Below are 18,358 nucleotides of genomic sequence, written 5' to 3' on the forward strand. Positions count from 1 at the left end.
CTACAGTAACATATTTTCAAAACATAGAGGGTTAGGAAACTTACAGTGTATGGCTGGGAGGTAGACGAAGGTGTTGCGTTGGTAAGAGCTTCGTCGGTGTAGTGGCTTCCAAAGCTTTGGAGAAGTCCGTGCGCCTAAGCTTCTTGAACGCTGAAAGTAGCAGTAACGGGATCGAGGGTTTTATTCTTCTAGAGATATAGAGAGAAGAAGAAGAGGAGCTTGAAGCTTGAAAAATTTCGAATAAGAGGGTGGCCCATTCGTAGGGTGGCCACCCCTTTTTTATATGCGTAAAGAATCACGTATAGAGGGTCGTTGGATGGCCCTGATGGGGGATCCGAGGCCCTCCACTCGAAATACGAAACGACGGCTGGGCATGGGCTAGACCATTAAATGCGGTTCTCGTAAGATGTACCATCGCCACCCACGATGTTCCACGTATCAGACGCCTGCATAAAAGGTGGAATGTGAAGAGTTCATGGGGAAGTCCAAAAGCCCCTACTGTGGTCTTATGTACGACGTGGTATACCACGAGCAGGAGCTTGGGGGGCAGATGTACGCCCTGGTTTTCCCACGGGCTGATTAGCAAGCCGAGCTGCTGACTAATCGTAGTTATCTCATGAACTCCCCCGAAACCGGAGCTTCTGTCATTAGCTCGAGGAAGCCCAAAGGGCTCGCCTACATTGTCCAAGACTGGAGCAGGCCCTCTGAAGGCCGATGGTCGAGTCCAGCATGCAGCTCGCGGTACGAGCTGCATGTGGAGCTATGACCCCTTGAGAAGTAAACACACGCAAGGTAAACGTGCATATATCAGGCATCACATGTCTGATATCCCCCTGACTTCTCGGACACGCAGCAGGAACGTGCGTGTTCAGACACCCACGATGGGGTTGGGCCGTGTGGCCCATTACTTCCTTACCTATTGTTTTGACCATACTTATGTGTCAGGTTTAGGAATTAATCATGAATGTCACAGAATTGATACGACAAGTAAGAAGGTCACGGGATGACCTCCCTACCAACTTCCAAGTGCCTTCTCCTATAAATATGGAGACCCTGGGAGTTGATAGGGGTTGGAAAAATAATCCCTTGTAAGAAATACTTTGTAACCAAATACTCAGTATAGATCAATAATATTGACTAGTGGAGTAGAAGGATTTTAACCTTCGAACCACTTAAAAACCGTGTCTTGAGTCACCCCTCTCGTCCCCTAAGATCATACATCTATTTCGGTTCACATTTAGCACTAATCCTTTTCTCTCATTCTCTTAATTACCTGTTGGCGAAGAACTGCGTCAACAAAGTCCTTCCTTCAATTTCTCTAACCCTTGCATCCTTTCTGGCGCAGGGTATCACCAATAAACTGAACCTATCTTCAAATTTCTTCACAACCTTCCAAAGTATCCTTAGAATCTCCTAGACTAGAGTGAGAAATTATCAACACATGAGATAGATACAGAGATAGAAGAAGAGAAGATAATATCGAGGCTTAGAAAAGGAATTTTGTTGTAGAAAGAGTATAAAACCCTAAAGCATCAAAAATAGATCTTCTGGTCATCTTTTTCAACTCTCACTTAACATTCCTTTTAAAGGCTCAATTAGGTCACTTATTTTTTTTAAAAAATCAATAAAATAATAAGTAATATCAACATTAGTTCAAAATTCTCATGGGCTATAGGCCCATGACATTTCCATTTAATTATAAGCCCGTTGGACTTAAAATCAAGACCCGTATTATTTTATGTTGATTAATTAATCAAATAATTATTTAAATCATTTATAAAATTAATTATTTGTAATTAGAAACTTTATTTAAACTTATCTAGTAATTTACATAGATTTTTCTTAATTAATAAATCTCCCCTAAAATCTCTTTTCTTCTCTAAATTGCATAACTCTGTGAAACTATCCAAAATTGACCTGGTCAACTTTGATAATTCTAATTGATACTTAAATCAATTAATTGAGACTATCAAGATAATTTTATCCAAGGTACAGTGGGGACCATGGGCCTATGAAATCAAGCTTCAATAAGTTATCATAAATTTAACAATTAAATTTACTAACTTATTAATTTCTCATGACTCCACTAAAGACTCAGAATTGCACTCTTGAATTCATAGAACACTCTATAAGCAATATAGATATGTTATTAGTTATCCATTGTTACAACCATAATTATCACGCAATCCTCTATAGACGGTCTATAATGAGATGGGGCAAAAAATACTGTTTTACCCCTCATTGTATTTTATCCTTAAAACACATAGTTCCTTGTAAATGATATTTCAGTAAACTAATATTAATTACTGAAATGAGATCTCTATCATATAGCACCTCAAACCAAACTAAAAGGAAATTATTGTTTTAATTCTTCATCAGAAGCTATGAATTTTCATATCTATGATTAACACTCCCTCTCAATTATACTACAGAGTTCCCAAGTAAGTATGGGCTAGTCCGTAGGGTAAGCTGGTAACGAACAAGTTAAATAACTCAAATAATATAATAAGTTAGAATAGTAATCACTCAAAATTAAGATTGAATTGACCTATGGTCAACTATATGATATGAATAGAATACATAATAATGGTATGTTTACTTATCTTATATACTATCAATGTCGGTCCAGTCCGATGTAACAAATAAATTCGATCTTATCTACTTTGCCAATGTTCTAGAAAGAACATAACGCTACAATGTGTAAGTAGATTATATCATAGATTGGCAAGTCAATGTAAATCCTGTGTACTGACTAATCTTAGGACTAACTTAGTTTTGAACATATAATCATATTTATATTCCACTGTGATTACATCACTATAAATATGATTAGCTATATGCTCAAAAAAAAATTAAAAGATTATATTAAACAAATAATCATGAAAAATAAAACATGTCAGCAAAGTGATTGACCAAGTCAAATATGATTTCTATTCTTTTATTGATAGTAAAATGAGATTACAAAGAAATTGGTTTTAAATTATGGCCTAAAACCCCCATCAGAATGCTAAGAGGGGTTGGGGCTGCGAGCTCCGCAACAAAAGTGAAGAGATCCCCTTACTCGCCTCTCTCTATAAATCCCTATTAGTAAAGCTTGAAAAAGGTTGCGCACTATTAGGGCGCATCTATTTTTTCAGCTGGCTTCAAAGTGCTAGTTGTAGCACGCTATCGCCCCTATAGAGTAAGGCTCTTTTGTGGAGTCACACTCCATGAGCCTTGTCTTCCCTCCAACAACTAGCTTCTGTTTCATGTTTCGGTCCAACAACGAGGACGTTGTCGTTCTTCTATCGTGGAAGGACTTCAGCTTTTGGTCCAACCAATGGTTGTTTTTTTCCTCACCCCTCATTGCTCAGTGATCCTTACTGCTTCACTGGGCTTTACCCGTCCCCAGCATGGACGAGAGCTTCTATAAGAGAATGAGATGCTCTCAACACAAGAAAAAGACAATCACGCTACGCCTGTTGGAAATTGTGCCCTGAAAGCATATGTAGTAGACATTGTTTTATGAAATAAATAAATGAATTGAATTTGTTATGCATATATTTTATGGACTATATTATTCTATGATAATATTATGTAAATATCAAAAAAATTCTTAAGTTCATATATGTGATCTCAAACATGTATTGGTATGGGAGAATTGTGTTTGAGATAAATGAACTTGAATAGTTCATAGTAAAATAAAGTTATGGAATCTTTAGATTAATTACTGCAAGTACGGTCCACTAGTATTATGAATGCATGTGATCTAGATCCGGATCACTAGTGTGGAAGGACACTTTAGTGGAGGTGCTTTATATATTAGAGAATATATAGAACTGGACCAGATATGTTTATTAATACTTAGTTAAATACCGTTTCGAAGTATTAATTAAATTTATCAACTAATGATCATATACAAATAGATCTTAATTCTGAAGTTACTATGAACTCCTGTTTATGTTATATGAGTTCTTTGATTCACTTGTTAGGGTCTGTCAGAATGATTAGGCTAGAAACTTTTGTTTTGGGAACTCATTAATGTAGATGGCTGGGGACATAGTATACAGATATGAAATCTATGCCTTCTCGCAAGAGATTGAATGATGGTTCTCTTAAGGGTTGACTTTTGGGACTGAAAGGTTATTGAGCTCAAATTCATAATTTAGTTATGAATTAACCTTCACTACTAAAGTCAATGGTACTTAAGGAAACAAAAGATAATTAAACGGGTAAAATAGTAATTTTATTCCCGATTAATTATGAACCATTATTAGAGGATCAATTTGTATGCAATGATTATATCTATGGACACTTTATAATTATAACGTACTCAGTAAATGAAATGTCTATAAATACAAGATAGCAGTCTCATACTTATAGTGGAATAATCATGAGATTAATAAATTAAGATTCTTTAATTAAAGAGTTTAATTAATAATCTCAAATTTATTGGAGCTTTGAATTATAGGTCCATAGGTCCCCATAGCGGCTCTATGAACACTATTCAAGGTAAGAGTTGATATGAAGGGAAAAATAGTTTAAAGACATATTTAAGAAGAAATTTATTCTTCAGGCCAAATATGCAATTATATGATAATAGTGATTAATTAATTAATTACAAATTAGTTGTAGTTAACAAAATTAAATAATATTTAATTATTGTATAATTTTCGAAATTATATTAAATAATTAAATTAATTTTGAAATTTAATTAAATAATTAATTAATTATAATTTTCAAAATTATAATTAATTAAATATTTATTTTCGAAAATATTGGATTTAATTAATTGGTAGAATTAATTAAATATATTTATTTGAGTGGGAGATAATAATCTGATAAGTTCAAATTGGATTTGAATGTAAAAGATTAATATTTATTCAAATAATTAATTATATTTGATAATTAGTTAAAAATGTATTTGATTTAAATTTGAATTAGTTATCAGGTTGTTAGATCTTATCTGACAAAGAAGTTTTAATAAATAATAAAATAAAAATTGAAAAAACCAACATTCCTAAAAATAGGGATGCTACACGTGCACACAGAGTCCATGGACTGTGTGTGGTGTGTACTGCTATTTTCTGGGATAGGATTTCATTTTTATTTATTTAATTAATGGATAATTCAAAATTTGGTTTTTGGATATTTTCATTAATAAAATAATTAATTATTTTAAAAGTAAATTAATAGTTGGCTATAGATTTATTTTTTAAATTTGAATATTTTCTTTTAAGTATGACTTATTAGAATATAATTCATATAACCAACTAATCTCAAAAAATCAAGAAGATTCACTCTGTGAAAAATAGAACGATAGTTTTCTCTCCCTGAAAAATAAAGAACCAATTCTCAGGCCTATTCTCTTGATCTCATGTGTTAAGTACATCAAGTAGAATCATAAATAAACTATCCTTTATACTCTAAGTGCCCACACATTTCTTGAGGTGTAGAGAACACTTTGGAAGATCTTGGTGTGAGTACCTGGGAGCGGCTTGGATAGGAAGATCGTTCTAAATACGAAAAGATAGCAAGGACACTTGATAGGCTTCAAGAGCTATGAATTCTATCATTAACTTGCTTATGATTAATGTATTTATATTAATGGATCTGCATATTTAAAGGTAGTTTAAATATGTTACAAAATTTTTGTTGTACACTTGGCCAACCCCACCACCATTCCGCTGCGTATTAGGAAATTTGTTCCTAACAACGCCCACTTGAGTTTTTTTTCTCCCGCCACTAGCCGACCGCTGGGGAAACACAACCCCTATTAGGAAACAGGGGTGGGACTCCAACAAGCACTTGATGCAGAGGGGGCCCACAAGCACCCGACCCGCCTCTTCTTCTTTAGTATGCCGACCTCTTTTTTGCTAATATTGACATAGTGCGCAGGTAGATAAGGAAAGAAAAATCCCAGTTGAGGAGGGGGGGGGGGGGGGGAGAGAATGAGGGTCGATGCCTTTCTTTTATTGCCTAAACTCCTATTTGTCAATTATGGGGAACTACTGCTCGATCAAGGGGAGTGGAGGAGAAATACTTGGGCCTACATATCTTGATAGAACCTCATAAAGGAACGAGATCTGTTGAAAGGTTCCATATTGCCGAGCCGAAGGGAGGGCAACACTTCTTTACGTGATCGTGGTATGTCACGTCGTCTCAGTCTTGCTACATTGAAGATTACCTATGCACTATTCCAGGTTCACTAATAAGGAAGATAGAGTTGGGGGTTTTATGATGTGATGCTCAAGTATGACCCGGGGAGATACATGTTAACTATGGTAGGAAGCATGAACCATTATGTAAATAATTTTTGGGATGATTAGTAGCCACATTAGCAACGCTTGGGATGATTTTAGGCACGGTGTACTCCCTATGGCTTTATAATCGTGTGGTTTCTCAAAAAAATAAAACTCGATTTCCTCCATCAATTCTCTAATCTAAATGGAAGAGAAGTTTCCGTATTTGCACCTTTTCTTGTTGGAGGGGCGACCATCAATTGAACTACCAAAAGAAAGGGTAAACCAATGTGATCATGAACAAATATTGGATCAGGAAGAAAAAGGGGGGAAAAGTAAAGTCTAAGTGCATATGTCATGAAAAAGAAATATGATTTCGGAAAGACTTAATCTGAATCATAGTTCAGATTCAAGTCGATTCAATGAGGGGGACAGCAAAAATTCATCGAATGGGTCAGCCTTTTCCTTCATTTTGTCCTATATAAAAAAAGTGTGGGAGGATGTTGCAAATGTTCGGGACGGACATGAATTCTTCTAATGCTAGAAGACAATGGGAAGACACCCTATGTGAAAGAAGAAAATTGGGCGGGCGTGTTTTGACCATGTCTTTGGGGAAAAGTTGAATGTAGATATCATGAATGCGAGGTGCAGGATACCAGGCTGAGAAACCCGGGAAACCACTCCCCTATGTGCCGATCGCTATCGCATCCAGGGCCCCAGTGCCCAGCTCAGATGGAGAGGCATAGGTTGATCTGAGAAGTGATAATTCAGTTCGGATAGACTTCATTCAAGAACATTTCCTCCTTTTGAATCAATAAGAAAACAAGTGCTAATCAGATCAGTGATTAAATTGAAGAGAAAGATTAGACCTTTCTCGCTCGGTGCCTAAAGCGCATTATGCTCCACTTCAACAAATTAGATTTTTCAGTGGAACTAGTGAACCACGCGAGCTGGTTAAATGTGTGGGACAAAGGGCTCTAAGTAACTGCTAGCACAACTATGTAGTGGAAGGGAAGGAGCCTAAATCAAACCCCTTCTTTATTTATTTTTTTCTTTGAAAAAAAGAAGTGCAAAGAAAAAAGAATAAACTCTCAGATGAGACTATGCAATCTCTATTTTGTTACAATGAAAAGGAGTTTGCTATGGTCAATGCAGTGAGATTTGTGGAACTAATCATGCCTTTATGCATGCGCCCAGAAACATAGACCGAGTGCTGAGCCCACTTTGGCTCAGTCGCACCACCCGAGGTCTGAGTCACCTGAGAAGGAAGGTATTATAGCGAGCGGCTGGAAATGTAGGGTGCCAAGGAACAAGGCAGTGGATAAGATAGAATAAGGGTCCAGGCTCTCGGCGGAGCAGAGGAGACGGTTAGGATAACAAACTCAAGGAACCACGCAACACTCCATATAGAGTAAGCAAGTCTTAGGGGTGAGATGCTCGCTCTAGGACCTCAATTCTCATTAGGAGGTTGAACCAAGGACCTATGGAAGTCGGGGCTACCCTGACCCCATGTGCAACGCAACAGTGTCGTGAGGGGGGAGTTTAAAGGCCTTATAGTAGCACTGGCTTATTTTTATTTCTAGGTCATGCGAAGGGGGCCAGTACAAGATCATATTGTTTCTCTACAAAGACAACAGAAGCTCCAGCTTCTTCATGATTTCGTGCCACAGAGAACAAAAAGAAAAGGGTCATCTCAGCGGAAGGAGAAGGACCTGCAACAGCAGAGACTACTGACCATCTTCTTGTTATGTTCCTAGCCGTCTATTATGAGTCAAGAAAGCCTTGAATCCTAAATAATATTAGGGATCTCTCAAAATAGAGTAAGATTGGGCAGGGCTTTTGCAAGGGCCTCCCCTCTCTTCCCAGTCAAGATAGATGGGAAGGAACCCTATCAAGTAAAGGCCACAAACAACCTTCTTATTTATGTACATACACCTTTGTTTCATGATCTTCAAGGTCTTCCTCCTACTAATCCGGCCATTTTCGAACCTGTCTTTCCCACCCAGAGGACTTCTCAATTCTTGTGATTCCCAACTTATTCTTTAATGAGCGTGCAATTTAAAATAATCAGAATAAGCTCCCATTTCTCTAATAATGAGTGTGCAATTTCTCTAATAGGGGCTTGTTTCATCAAGCGGAGCTTGCTGCTTTTTATTTTGTTAGGAGTAGGTGCTTGCTGCTCATCAAAGCCATAGCTTGCTGGCGCAGAAGCTACCGTAACTAATAGAAGAAAAAAAACAACTACTAGACTAGACCAGTAGTTGAGTACTCCTTGCTGTTCGGATCTTGACCGAGTCTGAGCTTCCCAAGCTCTATACTCTTGGGGAACTCTGCAAGGGTCTCAACACCTTATTAATTTTCTATATTTGAGTCTTTGGACTCCTTTGGGATTATCTTATGCACCGAGGATTTGTGCTTGTGGGCTAGGGTGAATATTGCAAACCTGCAGATCTGGTGGTTGACAATTGTTCAGACTTGGTAAGGGTTGTCGCGACACTTGATTTAGGACAAAGGACTTATCGTGATGCCCATGGACCAATTTATGATGTCTCTATCGCTAATGTTCATCAAGGAGGCATTGTGGATTGGGAAGAGTCTTCTAAGGCTAATGATACCTCAATCCCGAAGCCTTCAGAGTATTTTTTGATATGCGCTTCTATTTGTATGGGGAATTCGCTGTTGATAGATCCCTCCCAGTGTCCTCCTCCTCCCCCCACTGCCTTTCAACCCATGAGAGTATACAATGACAACTTTCGGAAAATCATGCCAGATCATGAGACTTCCTATTGAACGTCTGATGACGTGTAGCTATGCAACAACGATATCCCCCTTGATCCTTTCTGGATGTGCTTGAAAATCCCCCATAATACGCTCACTTGGGGACCTCTTACTCCAGCTGTTCCAAGAGTCTCCACTAGTTGAACCCCGTCTAGAAGACTCCCTGTTTTGCTAATCCCCTTCATCAACTGTTTGATCGGGATCCTCTTACCTAGGTTCCTAAACTTGGAATGGATGGCGGAGCATAGGTGGCAAGCAGTGATATTGATGTATTGCTTTACCCGTAAACACTTCTCCAACTCTCCCAAGAATTGTATGGGATTCATCCTCGGAGGGACTTCCTGAATGACCGTACCGGGGAATTCTACCGTACTCCGTACAGCTATTGTTGTTGATCCTGCAGAGCCAGCCCAAAGGTTCAGGCTTGATTGTAGGAAGTGGGTGATGTGTTTTTGTATTTCTATGAGAAGTTGTGCGACACTGATGATTCCTAGTAGTGAGTTGTCAACATATCGCACATAATAAGTCCTTATTAAGTAATGGGTTTTTAAGGGGCCTGCAAGCTTACGGGATATGCGTCTCTCTAGCCTGATAACTAGTATCGTCTCCCCACCCAGCTCTATCAGCAAGCCTTTTCTTTTGCAAAACTTAATAAGGTCTCTCATGGCCCAATTATTATTATAGCGTTCTTCACCATAGAATTCGTCCTTCGGGGTGAACCCGACCGCTTCTATGAGGAAGGCAGTGCAAAGGAGGCTCCAAGGCTTGTTAAGGAAAGCGGCAAGGATTGACGTTGGGGGGAAAACAAAAGGCATATTCTAGTCCCCCTTTAGTCGGGGGGTGTACTACAACGAAACAAGGGAATGAAAGGCCACTTTGTGTTGGAATCTCTTTACCCTCCCCACAATGATGGCTCTGTTGTCTTGGGGAGTGTTGAAGCTTGCTTATTCTCCATAGTTCTCTTGGTCATTAATACAACCTATCCTTAATAGAATCGATATGATTCTTTGAAAAATTGAAATTTCGTACTTTTGTCGAATCCTCCCTATCTCTTGATCGAGCTTGTGTAGGTAATTGTTGCTTGGTAGGGCTGATAATAGTACACTGTGTGGAACGGAGTAAGGGCCTTTCTCACCTCCTACGAGTCGTCCGGCGGAAAAGACTTTTTGAATGGAGTAAAAGAACCTGGGATCATCGATCTAATCATTAAAGATTGGGATGAGTCAATGTCGGTCGATGGTGTGAAAACACTTCCTAATTTTGAATTCTGAAAACCAGTGAGAGGTTCTCCACTCTTCTTTGATCCGTCTTAGGGCCGAGTGGCAAGCTAGTCCTGAGCGGAAGTGCATAGTGTCTAGAAAATTGGGATAAAAAATGGATTCAAGTACCATTTTGACCGCCTCTTTCATGATCTTTTCTATTGTTAGAACTACTATGAGCAGTCTAAACTTCTAAAAATAAATTTCGTAGCATTGTAGGGCAGCCTCTTAGTGAGTCGACTTGGGCCGATTTATCAGATTTTGATATTATCGACTGATTTGCATGTATATGCATAAATATTTTTAATTATTACAGCGGATCTTCCATAAAAAAGGTTTTGTATCGAGTAAAATATATACTTTGACTTTCATGTGTTAAAACTTTGGCTCGTAAACACAAATATATACTTCTAGGTGGAATTGGCACAACATAGGCATTCTTCTTAGCAAGAATTATTGCAATAGAATAATGGCTAGGAAGATTTGAAAGGCATTATGGCATTACAATATCCAAGGTTTAGCTCAGGACCCCACTACTCGTATTTGGTTTGTTATTGCTACCACACATGACTTCGAGAGTCATGATGATATTACTGAAGAATGTCTTTATCAAAATATTTTTGCCTCTCATTTTGGGAAATTAGCAATAATTTTTTTGTGGACTTCAGAAAATCTGTTTCATGTAGCTTGGCAAGGAAACTTTGAGGCATGGGTACATGATCCTTTACATTATGTTAAGCATAACAAATATTTTACTCTTGAGGGTAATTGTATTTATTTTAATTGAGTGTTTAATAAGGCGAGTTATTGATATAAGGCAAGCTGAATAAAAAGAACTTAAATTAGCTATACCAAAAAACCTTCTTTGATTTGAACTCACCAAAACCCCTTCAATTCTCAAATTAAAATTGAATAGAATAAACCATACTTTCATACAATATCTTACTAGTTGTACTTACTTCAACAAAGTAAATGTGGGCTTCTTCGCTAGAAGAACTTTAGTTGTCTTGATCCGAGCTCCACATTAAACAAGTATGAACTAATTGAATACTAGTTCTAGAAATTCCCAAAATGGGTTCGTCATTTCGATAAAGAATATAATTTACAAATCTAAGTTCTAGATTATCCTTTTCCTGCAACAAATCATGGGGAAAAAGTTTTTCTAAACGTGTTGCTGCCAGAAGCATAACCCTATATTTCTTCTAGAGAATCTCCTAATTGTTCTTGAGCAACTAGAAAGAGGTTCTTTAACCATAAAGAATTCATTTTAGATGTAGGATACCTATCCAGAAGTTTTCACAACTCAATCATGTATGATAGAATCATCAAAGATTTGACCCTTTTGAACTCTGTCTGTAACTCACTATAGGCTCGAGAAACAAAAAGAAGATGTGTAATAGATCACTTCGGAATGGCCTATACATCCCACATCCTAGATCAAATAAAGACTCTGGGTTCCGGCAAGTCACTGCTACATCTATTTCATTAGGAATTGATGATCTTTTAACAATACCTCCTAAGAGATGGCTGCCCCTATTTACATGAAAATACAATAGATGAATAGTCATTTGATGAAGTGGGGTACTGATTTTTTTTTTTTTGAGAACCTGCAGTATCATTTTGCTATATATGCAAAAATAAGATAGGATGAAACCCCCTTTTCAATTATAAATGATTAATTTGAAATAGTTGGTTCTCCATGCTGTGTCAAATTCGCATTGTCCCTCCCATGTGGCGACGTGGGGGCATAAAAAAGGAAAGATCAGGATGGGGTTTCTCTTGCTTTTGGCAGCTCAATACCGTCAAGAATTCCGGACTATTGAATGGGAAGAGGTTCATCTTTGAAATATTTTTCCATTCCAATATTTTTCTATTGGAGCTTCCCTCATTTCTTTTATCGAGCATAATGATGTGAATCATGATTTAATGAGTTATAATATGTAACGTCAAGCAGTTCCTCTTTCTCGATCGAAAAAGTGCAATGTTGGAACTGAGTTGGAAGCCCAGGTGGCTCTAGATTCCAGAGTTCCTGCTATAGCCGAACATGTGGGAAAGATCATTTATACCGATACTAAAAAGATCATTTTATCGGGCAATGGAGATACTTTAAGCATTCCATTAGTTATATATTATTTTCCTCCTTTTCCCAATGTCAAGTAAAAAAAAAGTGTGAATATTTTATTCATGGTCCAATATTTGTTCTCGAAAGTCTTTGCTTCCGTGTAGAAGCTAGCCTTTCTTCAAGTCTAAAACATCTTGTTTAAAAAATAGTGAAACTCGCCCTTAACTTTAGAATCCATTTTGCTAACCTCGTCTAAGTCTTCTTGATATTGGATAGAGAATGGAGTGTCTTTTAACATGGATTTCACCAATTCCCCATAGTTTAGGGAATCAAAATCAATTTCTAGAAAAAGGGCTCAAGTTGAAGCTTGTTTCCAATATATTATGTAACGTCCCAAAATTGTCTAATAAGGTTTAGGGCCTTGATTAGGGGGTCAGGATGGAAATATATGGAGTTATATGCTTATTTGTTACACTTGTCTGTAATTATGTGAATTATGTGATAATATGACTAGTTGTGCATGTTTAGGGGTATTAAATATGCATGTGGGTCTGTTTCTTATTAGAAGGGAAATCTTGGTAATTTGGCCTGTTGCGGGCATAATTATTTATCTATGTGCATATTTGTGATATATGTGAGAGACCACATTATTATGTGGGTTTATTTGGGTTACTCGGCACGAGGCAATCCTAGGGAGCAAGTTAGCGGGAAAGTCACAACGGGACCCAATACCTGACATGGGGCGAGTCGAGAGGTATTTTAGGTATCAGGTATTTAATTGGGTTATCGGGTAATGGAAATTAATAATTGGAGATATATTTGAAGTTAGTGAGTTCAGGAGAGAATATTGGGGAATTCGACCATTTTGCCCTCGGGGACGTTTTTGGTACCCCAAGCCTCTCGATGAGCTTAAGTTACTTAAGCTTAGGAAACTAAAGACAAAAAACATTTAGAAGTTGTCACTAACTGACCCTTTCTCTCTCCTTCACTCTCTTTCTCTTAAAACAAAACTTCACTAAGTTAACCATTGAAAAACTATGGGAATTTTTGGCTAGAAATCAGAGAATTGAAGCCTAGAACTTGGGGAATTAGTTCTAGTGCAACTTGTTGGATTAATCATCAGTTGAGGTAAGCTCTAGACTATGATTTTGGAATTGAATTATGAGTTTGTTTGGCTGGTTTAGAGTGTTCTTGGAGCTTTAAGCTTGAAGAATTGGCTTAGTGTTTTGATGAGTTTTATGACTAGACTTTTGTTGGGTTTTGTTGATGAGAAGATGTTAGAACTATTATGGTAATTGAATTATGGTTTTGGGGTGAATTTGGATTATTTTGGATTGAAATTAGCTGCTGAAAAGTGTGAAAATTATGGGTTCGATGGGCCAAGTCGTGACCTTGTTCTTGAGGGGTCGCGACTCAGCTAGAACCCAGGGCCGTAGGAGGCCTCTATCTGGGAGGCGCGCCGCGACCCTATAGGGCAAGTCGCGGCCCGTGCCTCTTGACAGAGGAGAGGAGGCGTGTTGTAGGAGGGGCATGTCATAACCCTCAGGGCCAGGTCGCAGTCCGCCTGGGCATTTTGGCCTTGGGAAGTTTTTTCTTAGAATTGGAAATTTTTTCCTTAGGGCTCAAGATCGATTCCATTATCCGGTTTAGTGGAACTCGAGGCCACGGAGGCTAGGATTCGGTCCAGTAGCCTTTATTCGCTCGTTATTGATAGAATCCTATTTTATGGTTGTGACTAAGTTACCACTAGGGGCTCGGAACCAGGATCGCGCTCGAGGGTTGTTCTTATTAACGCTTACTCAGACCTGAGGTAAGAAAACTACACACAATACGTGTTATATGTGATTAGAACTTGGCCTGAATGTTATCAATTATCTTGACTAGGGCTTGGATCCCAAGGACATTTATATTTAAGCTTTTGCTTCACATGTTGTTTGATATCTGCTTTTGTGCTTTATGGCTGTTGCGTGAATTATGTGGTTAGGGCATGAGGCCCCATTACATAGGTATGATTAGCATTGTGAGAATGATTATTCGATGGTGTTATGTTATTAACATGCATATGTGTGTATTCTGTTGGGATATGCCTATCCATATCTGTTTCTATATTGAGGTCTGTAAACCTGGATCAAGGCTTGACTTATTAGTCAAGGACGATAATAGCGTGCTACGCGCTGGTCGAAAGCCTAAACCAGCAATGTACTATTACGTTGGTCTATTCTAAGGTCAATGGTGTACCAAAGGGTTGGGCTAGCTCTATGGCTAGTGATATAGAGCTAAGGGCGAGGGCCCTAGGTGACTCTATGGTCACGTAGCTAGAGCATAGGCCTCGTGGTTGGCTCTAAAACCAACTGTTTAGGGCAACAGCCCCAAATTGGTCCAATGACCACTTGTTTGTAACAGAATGACGATGTTTGTAGGTTGATATCACTGGCCATGTTAGAAGAGTATCTGGAAGTTAATATTATCTGTTTATGCACATGTTGAGTTTTCTTGCTGAGCCTTAGCTCACGGGTGCTTTGTGGTGCAGGTAAGGGGAAAGGTAAGCTTGACCAGCCATGAGTTGGAGAGCTTCGATGGCGGCATGTACATATTCGGTTGCTCGGGCACCACGATCGGGGATATCTCAGAGGAACTAGGGTTATAGCCCTGTTTTATCCGCTTAGACTGGCTGGATGTAATTTTTGAAAAATATGCACCTTTTTAAAAGTTTAGTTGTAATATTTTGGGATCCCATGTTTGTACGAAACTTTTTATATAAAAGTCAACTGTTCATTTAACCAAAATATTTAACCCTAAGCCTTGACATTAACCTTAGTTACACACTTTCAACCAAATGACTTGGTTAGCAAGTCTGACACAATTTAAAGTATACAATGTAACAGTCCTTGATTAGGAGGACGTTACATAATATTTGGTAATTTCTTGTTCGATGAACAACAATTCGTTTCTATTTGTCAGATCTGCCAGAATATATGCGACTTGTTATTCATGAATCGAGGTGTAATCAAACAAAGAAGAATATAAAGAAGAAGCGAGGCCTCTTGCTGCCGATGCCTCTCCTGGTCTTGGGCCACAGAGGGAGATTCCCCCGTAGAATGAACAATTCACGAAGAATTCATAGATATGAAGCCACTTCCATTTCAGAAAACAGTTCCAATAAGACATTGATGTCTAATGGATCTTCACTATATTGGGATGATCTCCCTATGTCGGAAGGATCTGAAAGAGAAAAAGCTTGCCCCCCCTCCCCCCCCAAGATTAGAAGGAACAACGAGGTCGAACCCAGACCTACGTGAGAAAACACATAGATCCGAATAAAATAGCCAAAGAAAGATATTCCAAACAACAAGAATCCATACATAACAACTACAATTCCAATGCCCCACTGGTTTTTCAACTTAAAACAATAATGACGAAAGATAAAGTGTGGTGGGGAAGGAATTGACACCTCACCTGCATAGGTACCTATGTAGTGTAGTGTCGATCGCACATTCAACATAGCATTCGAACTCATGTGCCATCCAGAACCAAGGGTAATCAAGCCTATTTCTTATGATTAACCAGTCTTGTGGATTCAAAAGGATTAGATGTCCCCCCCCCCCCCCCCCATGCTACGGTTCTCTGCGGTCTGAACTCGATGTCACATTAGGTTAGGGAGTTGGATGATAATATCTCCTCTGCATCCCAAAGCGCGCTGCCCTCCTAGGCACAGAACACTAAGTAATCCAAGCCAAACAACATTACTGACTAACGGTTGATAATAATATTTCTTAGAGGTACTAAATACAACTCCATGAATGAGCAAAATGAAGGTTGCATTAATGATAAAGATCTCTGGGGAAACAGCTAAAAAATGATTGAACATGTGGGAGGATCCAAGGAATTATGCTTTCATTTCCCCCATATGGAGCACTAAGTTACTTAAGTTACGGTCTTCAACAGGCAGGCTACACTCTAGGCGGAAGTTAGGATGGATCGCTAGACCAGCAACCAGACCAACAATGAATGTGTAATGATGGTGATTCCACACCAGGCTCAATAAATAATTGAATGTAAAATGGGGTTCTTAAACAAAAAGGAGTCCATGACCCACGTGGCTAAAAGTAAGCCAAAAGAGCTCACACACTTTTTTTTTTAGTTCAACTAAGAAACTCAAGTCTTATAATAGATGAAATTCTACAAGGGAAGTCCTCTGGTCGAGCCTTTGCGAGTTCATCCCAAACAAAGCAAACCCCTTCTGGGTCTTGGTCGGGAAGATGTAGATAAAACACCAACAATCTGATGTCAGCTTCTACGACATAAGCTTTAAAGAAGAGAGTTATCCATGCTAATAAAATAATAATAAACATTACATAAGAAAATATATATTTTTTAATCTCATGTGAAATTTTGAACACTCATTTCAATCATTTTCTTCCAATTCTAAGACCCAAAAATTCGTCAATAAATGATGAACCCCATGATACAAATGATAGGACAGTGCTAAGGCAGTAATCTCGACGGAGATTGGGATGAGATTTGATGAATAAAAGAAGAATTGGTAGAAATTCTCACAGCTGAAGAAAATCCACCATATTTTAAGACAAAGAAGATAAAATAAATCAAACTATAGTGGCTAAGAAAGCCCCATAGATTCTATGGGAAATTGGAACCATCGAAGTGAGTTGTGGCTTATAAATAGGAAGATGATGAGATATCGGGGGAACGATATTCATGCTATTAGGATTTTGCTTTCATTCTCTCTTATCGCAGAATGGCATACCGAAAAGAAGAAAAGGATTGTAAATGATTACTTAAGCCTATTTCTTAGGGCGTTTAGAGAGTGTGACTCTTTTTTTTGAAGCTTAATACTCTCATCTAAGAGAATGAGGGTCCCATAGGGCTACCTTTTCTCTTAGATGAGAGCAAGCTTACTTCCTTAATTGATAGATCAAGGACCCTCCTGCCGTCATTTCAGTGAATCATAAAGCTTCTCTCAACTCAATCTTTTTGGTTCTTGAGAATGGTCGCAACCTCTCCAAGGACTAGAATGGTTATCCTTGCCTAATGGGCCTACTCCAACCCTGAATGTCATCGGGTACTGTTCACTTCCCCGCCATTCATGTAACTGTCACCTGTAATCCACACAGGTGTGTCTGCACCCCATTGAGTGGATGAGAAAGAAATGATGTCTCAGACTAATAAATGCACATTTGTACACTCATTCATGATCATTAATAATATAAACTATCATGTTTTTCTTAAGGGTTTTGTATAAATTTGATGTGTTCTCTGTAGTGTGCAGTGTCGAGCTTAAAATGATGATTTTATAGTGAATTTGGAGTACACTGTGCATAATTAAGAAAAGTGCCAAAACCATAAAGCAACTAAGTCAAGAAACACAAAAAATCAATCAAAATTTATTTCTGGTGCAATAGCCCTGTGTATGAATCGGAAATGCTCCATGTGCAAATGACGGAACATCGAGAAAAATAATTATGGTGTAATTGCGCCGCATGCTAGGAACCATGGCGACAAGCGTTTGCAGACTTTTATTAACTTGTTTTTAAAACGTGATGGGGAGGAGAGAAAAGGGAGTTTTTCGGATTTGGGAATATTAGACTCGGAGAATAGAGGCTAGACTTAATCAACATCATCATCATTCAATCTAGTTTTAAATTATGAACAACTACATTGCTATTATATTTGTGTTTGTAATGAAGAACTAAACTTCTTTTGTGCTAATGTAATTGATGGGTTTATTTTGATTTTGGATTATGGTTTCTTTTATTATTCATATGAAATTCTTCTTATTTGTTCATATCTTCTTGCTTTATTTTGTATCATATTAATGTTTTGCCACCATTATTGTGAATTGAAATCTAGAGTTTATGCTTGAGAGATATAGCCTTAGATTGGACTTAGGAAGAACATGACATAGGGTGATTATGAGATCGAGAGATCCCTTGAATTCTATGGATTTCCTTAAAAAGAATCAATTGCTTAATGATGTCTTGATTGATTAATTTTGAATAGAGATATCATATTGATTAATT

The sequence above is a fragment of the Humulus lupulus genome, chromosome 5, assembly GCF_963169125.1.
Source record: "Humulus lupulus chromosome 5, drHumLupu1.1, whole genome shotgun sequence".
Taxonomy (NCBI): domain Eukaryota; kingdom Viridiplantae; phylum Streptophyta; class Magnoliopsida; order Rosales; family Cannabaceae; genus Humulus; species Humulus lupulus.